At 54.6% G+C, this 12,914-nt stretch overlaps 1 protein-coding gene across 5 annotated transcripts in view; it reads left to right on the forward strand.

Annotated features, from left to right (window-relative positions):
• Septin9 (septin 9) overlaps positions 1-12,914 on the forward strand; it is a 176,297-nt gene that overhangs the window by 139,090 nt on the left and 24,293 nt on the right. Inside the window, exon 1 of one of the 5 annotated variants that reach the window (XM_031354331.1) lies at positions 2,419-2,561. The exons of 3 other annotated variants lie outside the window; for them this stretch is intronic. The gene's annotated coding sequence lies outside the window, so the exon portion shown is untranslated. Of the gene's footprint in view, positions 1-2,418; positions 2,562-2,903; positions 3,158-12,914 lie in introns of those variants that run through there. One more of the 5 variants, XM_031354329.1, reaches the window with a different exon arrangement.

Consider the following 12,914-nt stretch of genomic DNA (forward strand, 5'->3'; position numbering starts at 1 on the left):
AGGGAGAGAGAGAGGAAGAGGGAGAGAGAGAGAGGGAGAGAGAGAGGAAGAGGGGGAGGGAGAGGGAGAGAGAGAGAGGGGAGAGGAGAGAGGGGGGAGAGGAGAGAGGGAGGGAGAGAGAGAGAGAGAGAGAGAGAGAGAGAGAGAGAGAGAGAGAGAGAGAGGAGGAGAGAGAGAGATCTATAACTCCAGTTCTAGGGGGATCCGACCCCCTCTTCTGGCCTCCTAAGGCACTGTACACTCTAGTGCACAGGCATACACGAAGGCACAACACCCAAACACAAGCCGGGCAGTGGTGGCGCACGCCTTTAATCCCAGCACTTGGGAGGCCGAGGCAGGTGGATTTCTGAGTTCGAGGCCAGCCTGGTTTACAGAGTGAGTTCCAGGACATCACAAAGGCTACACAAAGAAACCCTGTCTGAAAGGACTGGGTCTCACCTAGTTCAGGTTGGCCTCTCAAGAACTTGAGGCCGGCCCTGAGCTCCTGCTCCTCCTACCCTCTACTATACTTGGGTCTTCAATACCCTTTAAAAACATTTGATTGTTGGACTGATTTTTGTTGTTGGTGTTGTTGTTATTTTGTCTTTTTTTTTCAGAGCTGAGAACTGAACCCAGGGCCTTGCGCTTCCCCGGCAAGTGCTCTACCACTGAGCTAAATCCCCAACCACTTGACTGATTTTTTTTTTTTTAAAGTATTTGTGTGTTCATAGGTCCATGCACATGAGTGCACATGACCCCCTTGGAGCTTGCGTTCCAGGCAGTTGCGAGCTGTCTGACATGGGTGCTGGGAACCAAACTTCCTCTGGGGGAACCGTATGTGCTTTGAACCACGATCTCTCCGGTCCCACCACAGGAGGCGTGGGTTTCATGAGCTGGGTCCTCTCCACACCTAAGGTGTGGCTTGTAGACTTGGTACTAGAAGTGACCAGGGTCTCCAAGGAGACTTCTGAGTCAGTGGCTCTGAACTAGAAGAGTAATGGGGTACAGGGTACAGCGCCCTCCTAGCCGGCACACGGGACTGTAATGCCCCAGTAAGGGGCTGGTCTCAGCAGGGTGGTGCCAGGGGAATCAGATGTTCTTTGGATTCCAGTGTCTTAGCATGGAAAGGAAGAAGTATGTGAAATATCTCTGCCATTTTCACATTGGTGACATCTTGAACTGATAATATTTTGGCTCTGTAAGATCAATTAAAGCGGGCCACGTGGTCCCTCCTGTCCCCCCTCTGCCCCCAGTGGTAGCCGAAGTTTAAGGGTCCATCTGTAACTTGCACCTTGGGCTTTGTGCCAGAGGGTCTGATGGCACTTGAGCGTCTGCCAGGCTACTTCCTTGAGGATGGATGGGATGTCCTGCTTGGGGAAGAAGCTTCAGAGAGTTTCTGTCCCCTTCATGCTCTGGAGGGACTCCCCCCCACCCCCATTTGATGGTGCTGAATGAGACACAGAGCTAAACAAAGTCACCATGTACCGGGTACCATATGCTACGCCCAGGCTGGCAACCTGGAAAGCTCGCTGGAGCTGTGCATAGGGGCCCACCAGCCAGAATATGGGGTGTCTAAGCATAAAGGTTCAGAAGAGGCCCTGTGCTCCTAGAAAGGAGGGCCAGTAGGGCAGTTGGCAGTGTCAACATGGCTTGATAGGAGTCCCTCTACTGAACTGACAGGGCTTGGTGATAAGGGATGGGTGGAGGGGGAGCGCTTCCTGGTTTGAATGGACCTGCTCCTTTAACTGTGACTGGAGTTGGTGTATGAACTCCAAACAGGGAAGGCAGATTCCAAAGATGCTGCGTGAGGAACTGGAGGCCTGGTGGGTAGGGCAGAGCCGGGCTGGGGGTGGGATAGCAAGAGTGTGCACACACTGGAGGCCTGGTGGGTAGGGCAGAGCCAGGCTGGGGGAGGGGGGGAATAGCAAGAGTGTGCACACACTGGAGGCCTGGTAGGTAGGGCAGAGCTGGGCTGGGGGTGGGATAGCAAGAGTGTGCACACACAGGGTGAGGCTTGGGGCATTTGTTCCTGCAGACTGGGGGATGGAGGTCACATGGGGGAAATCTGTCATTGGCCCCAGGCCCCTCCAGAGTTACTAAAGGCTCCTCTCCCCTTGACCTAACAATTGCTCCTGCTCTAAGCAAACCTCGAATCTAACCCCCAGCACTCCCAGTGTGGGAGCTGGCCTGGGGCCACTGTGGCCATGCCTGAGCCTGGGAGTGACTCATCCCAGGTCAGAGGTTATAGGGTCTGGCAGATCCCAGCATCCCAGCATCCAGGCCCAGCCCCGCCCCAGCCCCAGCAGTATCTGCTCTCCTATCCTTTGGACCCCCTGGCTCATCACTCCCAGGGTCCCAGAACATCATACGGCCTGCGAAGGGCTGGAGGAGGAGACTACTGACTCGCTACCCAGCCCCCACGGATGATCAGGAACAGTGGGAAGAAGCAGGCGCCAGAACACTACCGGAGTCCCTGAGGCTCCAGCGCAGAGTCAGGGTGAGCCGGACCCAGCGCAGCCCCAGGTTCTTGCTTTCCCTCTTGCTTCTCCCTCCTTTGATTGAAGCCAGCAGAGCCCACTTAAGTAAGTTGGTTGAGCTGTCTCAGCTGCCCAGAAGCCTATGGGGGTCGGGGCATTGGGAGAGGGCGGGGCCTACCAAAACACAGAAGGCTGGGGGAAGACCAAGGTGCATGCCTGTTATCTGACCGGGTTGGGGTAGCGCCAGGCCGGGGTACCATGTGCAGGATCAATGGAAGACCATCCTGGCTGGGAAGAGGGTGCCGTGATTCTGGCTTGGCACAGACTTGGGCAAACACTGGTTAAAGGCTAGGGCTGCATGGCTCTAACGACCATACTGTACTTCTCTACGTAACGGCGCTTCCGCGGATACCCTGTCATTTTCCTCTCATCCCCAGGCTTGCCCTGCTGCTGTCGCCTGCAGCCGGTGCGCCTCTCCCCGCCTCTTCGTCCCCTCGCCCTGCCCCTCGTAGCAATTCCCCACCAAGCCTCCCTCCGCAGGCCGTCCTGAGCCCTCCTACCTCTCTGCCCCACGCTCTGGGAGGCTCCTTGTTTCGAGGCCACAAAGCCCCTTTGATCCTCTGCTCGGCTCCGAGCCATGTGACCCGGTGGGCGGGCCGCAGCTCTCCAGCGTCCAGGCAGCCCGACTTTCAGCTGCTGGGGTGAGTCCTCGCTCTTTGTTCTTCCAGCCCCTCACAGTTTGCTCCGGGGGCCTCCAGGTGGTGGGGCCCGCCTGGCCGGTCCCGATGGGTGCACTGGGGCTGGGATTCGGGTAGCCCCGGGGCCTGGGGCTCTGGTTGGCAGACCGGCCCTGGGTTCCTGGGAGAATAGGCGGCGGGATGCCGGGTCTCCACGCGGGAACCAGATTTTCGATCGCAGAATAGAAGAAAAGGGGGCTTTGTGTGATCACAGCTATCTCTTTGTGAATGTTTGGCCAACTCCACCGAGTGGTGAGGAGTGTCTTGCAGCACGTTGCCCCCGCAAGGGGCTCTCTGACTTCCAGCCGGGGCAGGAGCAGAGGTGTATTGGAGGCTTCTTGCAAAAATCTCTCCGCAGAGTTACCAGCTTCTAATAGTGGGCGGCTTCCAACGCTGGCTGGAAATTAGTTTCTGCGGGTTGTTACAAGGGTGGTACATCGGGACCGCAGGGGTGCACTGTGGTGGGACACCACCATCGGACCCTTGTATTCTCTGTCGGCTTTGGGGTTTGGTGATGTGCTGAGCCAGGAGGGTGTTGCTGGGTGGGGTGGGGGTTTGGTATGCATTTGTTTTGCTAGAGAATGTGCAATGGGGGTGTCTGCCTTCTGGAACCTTGTGTTGGAACCTGTGTTCTGTGTAAAAGCCAGGGGCAAACGGTGTCCTACAGCAGGCTCTGCAGCCCAGCCGAGATGAGGTGAGGACCGGGGCCAGAACAGAGAATGGTCACTTGCATCCATGTACAGACAGACAGAGGCAAAATGCCTTCCCCTCCTGGAGACTGCCTGAGCTTCTGACCTACTGTGCACACTCCCACCCCCACCCTGTTCTAAGGAAAAGGACTTGCCGAGTCTTGGTGAGAGGTCTGGAGGGAAGATCTGCTCCCCTAGAGAAGTGTGAGATTCCTTTTCTTAGAGAAAAATGTGTCACCCGGAAGCAGCCCAGGAGTGGGTTCTGGCCACTCTGTACTGGACAGAATTGGAATTTGGTTCAGATCTCATGTGGAAAGCCCAGAGGACGGCAGAGACGGGTTTCCTGTAATGACGTAGGCTCCCCCTCATTCACTGATGGCTTCTAGCATCGTGGGGCCCTTGGCATTTATTTATACGTGTCTGTCGCTCACTTTACCCAGTTTCCCTTGGCAGCCAGGGGGCTCCTTTTCAGCAAATAGGAAAAATGTGCTTATTAATCCTTCTGGATGGGCAGCCAGCCTCCACCCAAGACCTGCTTAGGAAGGTGGTTCATCCTTCTCTTCTTGGGCATCTTTCAGGGTACGAGGTAACTGTAGAAAGCAGCTTTGAACTTACAGCAATCCTACTGTCTCAGCCTCCTGGGTGCAGGGATTATAGGTGTGTACCACCATGCCCTTTTAAGCTTTGGTTCTGGGGACCTGAGTTGTCACTGACCCAGCTGTCTCTTTCAGTTTCTGGTCATTCTTTATTGGTTCATCCCAGGTTCTGTTACATCTACTGGAGCATGTTCATATGTCTACCAGGTGTGGCCCCTGTGGGTCATCATGGTGACAGCTCAGCTGGTAGGCAGAAGAACCTACTGTATGTGGGGTGGTAACAACCTTGGCGGAAGCTGGCTCCAGAAAGGAGGAGGGGTTCCCAGTGTGGATTGGCACAAGAGTGAGATAAGTCTCCATGCCAGATCCAAGTGGGACCTTCTTAGGCCTGCAGAGTCCTCTGAAGATCCACTACCCTTCAGCTCCGGGACATTGATCAGGAGCCCTCTCTCTACCCATTGGGCAACCACAGTGCTATTGCCTGAAATCCCCGCCCCCTCCCTTCCCTGCCACAATATCCTCCCCAGCTTCCTGTTGTGTCATTGCTCCTGTCAGATAGGGTGGCTCTGCTGGGGCTGAGGCCCCCTTGTACAGAGAGGGCCTCACAGCCCGGGGCAGCACAGATTCTCTGCCTGTGTCAAAGGTCTCTAGGAAGCCAGCATTGAAGCTCCATTTCCGGCCTTCCCTTCCTCACACAGCACCGTCTCTACTGGCTTTCCCACACCACCCCGGAAGTTTCTAGGCTTCCTCTCTCACTTGCTGGCCCTGTGTGTGGGAAGAACAGCTTTATTTTAATGCATGTAGGCAAAACCCCAGTGGCCACTGGCAGAGGCTAGGCCGGCCTCCTTGTCCGTCCTTACCATCCCCCTTCCCCCCACATAGACTAGGCCAATATTGCCAGTTGAGCTTTAGGAAATGGCCCGCCCAGAGGGTCCCAATTCCTCCAGTTTGGTCTTCTGAAAAGTTTCCATCCAACTCTACCCTTAGCTCTCTGGGTAAGCTCTGAGGGCTCTCACACACTCTCTGCCTTCCAGCGCTAAGCTTTGATTTGTTTATTGAGCGCCCGCTCTTTCCTTGGGCAGGTAGCGACCTGCCCTTCAACCTGCCCTTCAGGAGCCGCACAGCCTTGGACTCCTTCCCAAGGAAGACTTCTCTGGGTGGCTGCTGTGCAGAGTGGCATGCTGTGTATTCTGTGAGGGGAGTGGGGCTGGGGGGCTCCTACCTGCATCTGGGGAGGTGGCCATTTCTGCACTCCACACCCTAGACCTCCACCTGCCAAGTTTCCGCAGCCGATGGGAGTCTCTACCCGGCCTGCTTGGCTGCACGCTGAGCCCACCTCGGTGCCTGAGGGCTGGGTGGGCCTACCTGCCTCTTCCCTTCTGTTCTCTGTCACTCACCCTGAGGAACACAGCACCCCAGGCTGTGAGCCCAGGAAACAGAGTTTTGCACTAAGGGCTGTGGAGCCCGATCTCATCTTCCTGCAGCCCCCCCGGAGCTGCTGTACACTAATCTGGCTCTACTACCCACCCCTGCAACAGAGCTCACCACCTGATTGTCCCCAAGTCACTGGCACCTAGTTGGGGGGTGGGGCCCGGTGCAGCTCAGTGCAAAAGCCCTCGAAAGGCACAGAGGCTTAGAGCTGGTGAGATGGTCATCAGGTAAAGATGCTGTCATGACTTTAATCCCAGCACTTGGGAGGCAGAAGTTGGCAGCTCTCTGTGAGTTCGAGGCCAGCCCTGGTCTACAGAGTGAGTTCCAAGAACAGCCAGGGCTACACAGAGAAACCCTGTCTCAAAAAACGAAAACAAACAAAAAAAAATGCTTGCTGCCAATCTTGACGGTGTGTGTTTTATCTGCTCCACATGGTAGGAGGGAACCCTCTCCTGTAGGCTGTCCTCTGAACTTTATGCATGTGCCTGTGCATACACATGCGTGTTAAATATTTTGTTTAAAGATGAACAATTGGCTGGCTGTGGAGCAAGGGCGGCTGGTGTAAGCACTGTCCTAACCTGTGTGCAGTGGCTGGATCTTGCCCAAGGCTCCACCCCCTCCTAATTGCTTAGCATCTTCCTGAAGCCAAGAGTTTGAGGGCATCCTTGAGTATCTCAGGCTGCATTCTGAATCCCTGCTGCTGGCCGGCCACATGAGGATTGAAGTTCCTGGCACCCTTGTCTTCAGTCTTCCTGCTTCTGATAATTGTGGGTTCCCATCTCACCCTGTTCTTTGAGTTTTTAAGACAGGGACTTGCCCGAAACTCCCTATAGACCCAAGGATGGCCTGTACTTCTGTTACTTCTGGGGACCGAACTCGGGGCTTCGTCCACATTAGGAGAGCCAACTGACCCTACAGCTCCAGTCTCCTTGTTGGTCATTTGAGGCAAAGTCCGATTCTGTAACCCACGCTGACCTTGGTCTTACATGCCTCCTGTTTTGCCTCCTGGGTGGCACTGCGCAGGGTTTCCACCTTGCTTTTGGGCGCTGGGTGCCAAGCATGCCCTGGTCAGCAGAGGTTGTGGGACAGCTGTCCTTCCACAGTGGAATGTACTCAGAGCTCAGCGCTCCAGGATCTCTTATCTTATCTCCCAGGCCTTGCTCCAGGTACCTGTCACCACTGGAGGAGGAGATAAGACAGGCCTGGTCCAGTCGGGAAGTGAACCCCTTTGCTGTGTTAGAGGGGGTTACTGGCCAGGTCTGGCCCTGAATGTGCTGAGGCTGGCCCTTCTGTAAAGTGGTGATTTTAGGATTCTGTCTGCCCTTCTTAGTGGCCACTGAGATATATCGATCTCTGTGACCCCATTCTGGGTGACATAGGTGCCCGTTTGGTTAATGTTTGAATGACTGGGGACTAGCTTTGTGTGACGTTAGTCCAAATGTTTTGTGGTTTCACCAAGGCCAACTCAGGGGCCTGCACGGTTCTGTTCTCCCTGCCTTTCTCCCACGTGAGAATTTTAAGGAAAGAGGACAGATGTGTGTGTGTGTGTGTGTGTGTGTGTGTGTGTGTGTGTATGAGAAGGATCTGAGTTCCAAAGGCCACATTAGAGAGGTGTAGTAGGGGGAGTGGAGACAGGAGAATGCCTAAGCTCACCAGCTTATCTTGATTGGACAGCTTCAATTTCTGTAAAAGACCTTGTCTCAAAATTCAGGTGGAAAGGCCAGCCAGATGGCTCAGCAGGTAAAGGCACTTGCCTGCCACTGAGACCAACAACCTGAGTTCAGTTTCTAGAACGGACATAGCTGAGAGAAGGGCTCCTGCAACTTTCCCTCTGACCTCTGCATCTGTGACATAGCTCAGGTGCATAAACTGTCCACAATAACAGAATAAATGGAGGCCGGGGAGTGGTGATGCAAACCTTTAATCCCAGTCCTCAAAAGGGAGACAGAGGCAGGTGGATCTCTGCAAGGTCAGCCTGTTCTACATAGTGAGTTCTAGGACAACCAGTGCTGCATGGTAAGATTCCCCATCTCTCAATAAAAGGAATCTTAAAAAATAAATAAGGAGCTGGGCAGTGGTGAAGCAAGCCTTTAATCCCAGCACTTGGGAGGTAGAGGCAGGTGGATTTCTGAGTTCGAGGCCAGCCTGGTGTACAGAGTGAGTTCCAGGACAGCTTGTGCTACACAAGAGAAACCCTGTCTTGAAAACCCAAATTAAAAACAAACAAACATATAAGTTGAGAGTGATTGACGAAGGCACTTGGTGTTGATCTCTGGCTTCCACATATATGCACACATGCCTAAGTGCACACACATGGGCTTATGCACAGAAGAACCAAAGTAGTGCTTCTTGGGTGACCTTCACAGGTTCTTTCCAAGGGCAGAGGATTGTACTAACAAGGCCACGAGGACCCCTGTGGGAGCTGAAGGTTTGGGGGACAGGAGTGTGTCTCCTTTGCAGCACTGAGCTGGAGAGGTGCCTCCTGCTACAGTAGGGGGTGCCCGTTTGTCCTGGGCTCTGAGACGCCTGATGCCCGTTGACTGGAGTGAGCATTGTTCCTGGTGACTGGAGGTGGAGGGATGGCATGGCCCTGACATGGAGTAGCGGATGCCAGTAGGGACAGAGGACTTTGCATCCTGGCTCACCTGCAGCTGACCTGGTGACAGAGGGCACCAAGCTGTTGAGCTCTGTGGCTAGTACATACCCACCAACTCTGTATAAGTATTTGCTCTCCCAGTCACTGCTGCTGGGTTAAGTGGAGCCACAACAAGCTGACCTGGTAACTGGGTGACTGTAAGCTTGGTGGCTGAGACCTCTGTAGGGGTGCCTGAGGTGTGTGTGTGTGTGTGTGTGTGTGTGTGGAGCCACAACAAGCTGACCTGGTAACTGGGTGACTGTAAGCTTGGTGGCTGAGATCTCTGTAGGGGTGCCTGAGGTGTGTGTGTGTGTGTGTGTGTGCATGCATGAGGGGATATGCTCATGTGTACATGGAGGCCAGAGGTCAACCTTGGGGCTATCTCTTTGTATTTTGACATAAGGGCTCATCGCTTTTTACTTGGAGCTTACCCATTCTGGCTGGCCAGGAGCAAGACTCCACCTCCCTCCTCCCCATGCTGGGATTAGGCTGGGATTGCATACTAGGAGCAAGACTCCACCTCCCTCCTCCCCATGCTGGGATTAGGCCGGGATTACTAGTGTCACACACCCATCTTTGGCTGTAGGTTATGAAGGCTCCAACCCTGATCCTCGAGATGGTGCAGCAAGGCCTTGACCCAGGGAGCCGACTCCCCAGCCCAGAACCTCCTCCTCCTCCTGAGAGGATAAGTCAAGGTTAATGTACACAGTTGCTTAGAGGATAGCTGCGGATGAGATTCCCCCAGTGAGCCGCCCTGAGAGGAGCCAAGGCTCTCGCAACCAGAGGGCCTGCTTGTGTGTCTCCATCTCCATGTGGGAAGGTTGGCCGGGCTCCCTGGGGCCCAGTGAACCTCTATGGCATCTCCATGGCATGTGTCTAGGAGGGTGTGACTTCCTCCTTTGGTGACTTCTGGAGCGCGGCCAATGCAGAACTTACATCTGCATGTAAGTGGATGTGGTGTAAGGGGTGGAGGCTGATCCCTGAGAGTTGGACCCTGGGCTGTCGGTTCAGCCACTCATGTACCAAGTCTCCTCAGACAATGGAAGAGTAGTGACGTTCTCTACTGTGTATTCTTCATCCAGGTTTCATGGATGCCCCCCCACTCTTATACTTTAGCACCCCAAAGATGCTGGGAACTCTTGAGGGCAGACAGTAGGGGGGCTCAGCTCCCAGAGAGTGAAGCATCCTGTGTAAAGCCTGGAACCTTTGTAAAAATAGGATTAGCTTAAGCCGGAAGGCCTAAAGTCAAGAAGTGGGCGCCTGGTTTGGCTCTGACAAAGGTCTGTTGAGAAGATAAGGAGAGACAGCAAGGAAGGAGCAGACGGTCACACGTACTGCAGGGCAGTCAGGAGACCCGCTGTGGGTCAAGTTGGAAGGCCTACTGTGGGTCAGGTCGGGAGACTCACTGTGCTTGTGATGGGAGACCCACTGTAGATCAGGTTGGGAGACTCACTGTGCTCAGGATGGGAGACCTACTGTGGGTCAGGTTGGGAGACCCACTGGGCTCAGGATAGGAGGCCCACTGTAGGTCAAGTTGGGAGACTCACTGGGCTCAGGATGGGAGACCTACTGTGGGTCAGGTTGGGAGACCCACTGGGCTCAGGATGGGAGGCCCACTGTAGGTCAAGTTGGGAGACCCACTGTGTTCAGGATGGGAGACCTACTGTGGGTCAGGTTGGGAGACCCACTATGCTCAGGATGGGAGACCTACTGTGGGTCAGGTTGGGAGACCCACTGTGGGTCAGGAGACCCGGGTCAAGGTTCTGGGCTGTCCCTGGTGTTGTGACCTTCTGGCATCTTGCTGGCTTTGAGACTAACTCACCACAGGCTTTGACACTGAAGCAGTTCATGACGGTCACCCTAGCTCTTGGGAGGAAGGGGCAGGAAGGCCATGAGTTTGAGGCTGGCCTGCGCTATGCGGTGAGATCTAGTCCCGACGTTCGCCCCAAGGATATATGTGATGTCAGGACATAGACATGTAGGGAAGTAGACCTCCAAGTTCTACTTTGGGCTACAGCTCTGTGAGGTTTTCCTGGGGGCGAGTGAAGATGGTCCCACCCATCCGCACAGAATTTAGAGTAGAAGTCTGAGTGCCCTGGGCTGCGGCTGCTGACGAGAGCCAAGCATTGAAGGTAGGTCTTGCAGAAGTTTCTGAATCTTAGGTAACATGTCCCAGAGCTTGAGGTAGAGGTGATGCCTGGGGCCCTAAGATTTCAACAATACCGGAGCCAAGGTAGCTCTGGTTCGAGGCAGGAGGGAGGGGCCACTCAGGATTTGGCAGTGTGGACGTGTTCAGGGGACAGAGGAGAACTTGGGAAGTGTGGGTCCCTGGATCATGGAGATGTTACAAGTAAAGAAAGGTCAGGGGTGTCCCCCCACCCCTAGCAGCTACTTTCAAAGCTGCTATCCCATGCGCCACTCCCACACTACCCTCCCTCAGACATTGCCTGCTTCCTGCTCGCCTGGGGACACTCAGGCCCTTCTCAGGCTGATGCTCAGGGTGTCACAGCTGCTTCCCCAAACCCCTCCATGGTGAGCTGTGGACTCAGCCCCGTGTATGGTGAGCTGTGGACTTGGCCCGTGTGCATCTCCTGTAGAGTCCTGAGGCTGCCCTGGGAGCCACAGCGACCTCCTCCTTCCACTGACCCACAGATGCACTTCACAGTGCACTGGAGCATCTACCCACACATAGGATGTGACCCAGTCTCGTTCTGGGAGGACTTTGCAGCCCCCGGCCAGGCTCACTGTCAGATTCAAAAGGAGGGGCAGAGATGGCCTCACTCACTGTGCCGGGTTCAGCTTCTCCATCTGGCCTCACTCACTGTGCTTCTCCATCTAGCTAAGTCAGCAGAGACCTCTTTCCTCCTAGTTTACAGGAGCTGGGGGAGCTAGCCCCCGAGAGGCCTGGAGGTTTAGGGGTAGGTAGTGCAGGAAGTTATAGAAGCCCGCACTGCCTCAGCCCCTTTGTCTATCCGGAGGTCTTCCCCCCTGTGGGGCCGTGTGTCCCTGGCGAATGGGCTTACCCCACTCCTGTGTGAAGGAGGCCATGATTTCCTGGGAACACTCAGCACCCAAGTTTGAGGGCCCAGCAGCTCCTGCTTTTGGATTGCTCAGATCTGGATGCAGGACCTGGGCCCTTGAATCTTTGAAACAGGCAGATTTCCCCTCATGTCAGTATTTCCCAGAGACCTGGAAGATGCAGCTAGCCCTTTCCTGGGGATGTGCCTGGTTGGTTGTTTCTGTGGCTGCCTTCCTCTGTTTATTGTTTTCTGCTTCTTTTACTTGAAAGTGTCTTTTTGTGACTTGAGGGATTCCAGCTCCTAGCTCGCACAGGCTCTTTAACATCCACAGTTGACCTTGATGAGCATCGTTATGACTGTGGCATATCAGTGAGAAGCAGGAAGATGCAAAGAAAAACAGCTCCAGGTTTCTCAGTGTGATGCTGGCTGCCCCGGAACTCACTCTGGAGACCAGGCTGGCCTCATACTCACAGAGATCTGCCTGCCTCTGCCTCCCCAGTGGTGGGATTAAAGGTGTGCGCCACCACTGCCTGGCTCCAAGCCAGGCTGCAAGACACATAAGAGATCTTGTCCCACAGGGGCCCTAGGAACCACATAGCTTAGTTCATGGCCTGGGCTGTAGATTGAGTGTAGTCAGCTGTGGGTGATGGGGTGGATGCTACCCACTTCTGTGTTGGGGATGTCTCGCCCCACCTGGCTGCTGTTCTGTTGGGTTGGGTTTGGTTTGTTTTTTGTTTTTGTTTGTTTGGTTGGTTGGTTTGGTTTGGTTTGGTTTTTCAAGACAGGGTTTCTCTGTATAGCCCTGACTGTCCTGGAACTCACTCTGTAGACCAGGCTGGCCTTGAACTCAGAAATCCGCCTGCCTCTGCCTCCCAAGTGCTGGGATTAAAGGCGTGCGCCACCACCACCTGGCTGCCTTTTAATTCTTTAAGGGGCAGAGACAACTAACCTGACCAAGATGCCTAGATAGGGTGCAGTGCTGTGGGGATGGACTTCCTGAGTATGACACACACATACACACACACACACACACACACACACCACCAACAACAACAACAACCGCCAACAGGTTTCTGAGGGGAGGTGGAGCGTATGTGGGGAAGCACAGTGCCTTCGGCCACAGTTTATGGGGGCATTTCTGGGCTGTTCTGTTACCCCACCGCCACCACACAAATTAAACCAAAAGTTAAATGTTAGCCACCAATGCTTTAAGCAACTACACGTAATGCAGATTCTTCTCCCCTGTACAGCCCCCATCCCTCTGTGACCCTCATCCCTTTGTGACCCCATCTCCCCATCCCACTATGACCCCCATTCCCCTGTGACTCCCATCCCCCATCCCTCTGTGAC

This window comes from Mastomys coucha, unplaced genomic scaffold (assembly GCF_008632895.1).
Source record: "Mastomys coucha isolate ucsf_1 unplaced genomic scaffold, UCSF_Mcou_1 pScaffold5, whole genome shotgun sequence".
Classification (NCBI taxonomy): domain Eukaryota; kingdom Metazoa; phylum Chordata; class Mammalia; order Rodentia; family Muridae; genus Mastomys; species Mastomys coucha.